This window comes from Branchiostoma belcheri, unplaced genomic scaffold (genome assembly GCF_001625305.1).
Source record: "Branchiostoma belcheri isolate BF01 breed outbred unplaced genomic scaffold, Haploidv18h27 scaffold106, whole genome shotgun sequence".
In the NCBI taxonomy this organism is placed as follows: Eukaryota; Metazoa; Chordata; class Leptocardii; order Amphioxiformes; family Branchiostomatidae; genus Branchiostoma; species Branchiostoma belcheri.
In genome coordinates, this window is record NW_017802447.1 from 552,839 (window position 1) to 554,759 (window position 1,921).

Below are 1,921 nucleotides of genomic sequence, written 5' to 3' on the forward strand. Positions count from 1 at the left end.
ATCTTTTATAATTCTTTTTCGGCCAAAATTACACTGGAAACCACGTTTCACACTTCGTCATTTCACCAAGAACACATCTCAAAATGAAGAAATACATTTCCACGTATGAACAAGCAAGGAAATTTATTCTACATGTATTATGAAATTTACCGGCATTTGTTACGTGCGATGTCCTTTTCAGGTAAAACCGTCAGGAAAGAAAACTGAATGACCTGATTTTCGCTATCTGATGAAAAGACGGCGTTTATTTTATCACCACGCAACTATAGCTAGACTACGATAAGAGTAATAAATTATCCGTGACCTAGCGTAATTAGCCTACTGAACAGGTAAACTGTGCCGACACAAAGGGAAGTATGCCGAAGCCGTGACTACGAAGGCCCACAACGACACTTCCACAGCGCGCTTCCAAGGTACCTTCCATAGCGCGATTCTGCGAACCTTCCACAGCGCGATTCTGCGAATCTTCCACAGCGCGATTCTGAGAGCCTTCCACAGCGCAATTCTGCGAATCTTCCACAGCGCGATTCTGCGAATCTTCCACAGCGCGATTCTGCGAGCCTTCCACAGCGCGATTCTGCGAACCTTCCACAGCGCGCTGCCAAGGGACCTTCCACAGCGCGATTCTGCGAACCTTCCACAGCGCGATTCGGCGAACCTTCCACAGCGCGATTCTGCGAACCTTCCACAGCGCGATTCTGCGAATCTTCCACAGCGCGATTCTGCGAACCTTCCACAGCGCGCTGCCAAGGGACCTTCCACAGCGCGATTCTGCGAACCTTCCACAGCGCGATTCTGCGAACCTTCCACAGCGCGCTGCCAAGGGACCTTCCATAGCGCGATTCTGCGAACCTTCCACAGCGCGCTGCACGAGGCCCTACAACCCCTCCCCTATTTTAGCGGACGGTCCCTTATAGCCAGCTCAGATACTGTACAAACGTAATCATATTTCAACCCCTTTTAAAAGGGAAATGATTTATTATATTAAGCTAGTACGAATTTGTTGTCTTCTATTTTCTTTTCCTAGCGCACTGGACCAAGGATTCTTTGTAGGCTATTCTCAACTTTTTTTTTACTTTGTGTGACTCAAGAAATATAATTACTAGTAATAAAGATCATAGGTCTAACATGACATTGTTTTTTATCATCTCTTAATCTATTCAGCATGAAGAGTATTCTTCCCTTATGGGTTACCTGTCAGAATGTCTGTATCATAGAAAACTTACAAAAATGAAACACTTCACTCTTTCTTTTACAAAATTTTATTGATCCTTACAAATAACATTTTGCATGATATGAAGGTGTATTTCTTTAATTAACACTACTAGTAGGTTTAATTGATTTTTTTCTTGTTTGAAGCTAGAAAGAAAGATTGTAAATGTGACCTTTTCTTGGATAAACGAGTATTGTCTTTACTAATGTCACTGTTAGGACTTCAATTAGTTATATTTCTTTTCGTACACTGCTTTGTTTTTCCACTATCTACAGCTTGAACTTTCAAACTTGAAACATGAAAATCCACTACCAAAGCATTGTAACTTGTAAGTAAAGTTCTGATTGTTTGAAATAAATTTCTTCATGGGCGTTCAAATTTAAACATTCAGATGGTAAATACGATTTGTACCATACTTAAACTTAGAAACTGTGGTCCTCCCCAACAATGTATAGAAATTGCTTTACATTACAGAGGTGGTATCCGTGATGTCATTTAGACATTGACAGAATCTAACTGGATTAATTGATGGCTGAAATTAATAACCGCAAAGATAGTTTGCAAGATTCAATGTTCCATAACATCAGACAAGTGTAGTTTGTGTCCAAACATCTTTGTTCCTTGAATAATACCTACTGTATCCCAAATTACTATTTTCAGGAACCGTTAACGTTGTGTTTTAACATTATTGGTCTTTAAAGGTCTTCC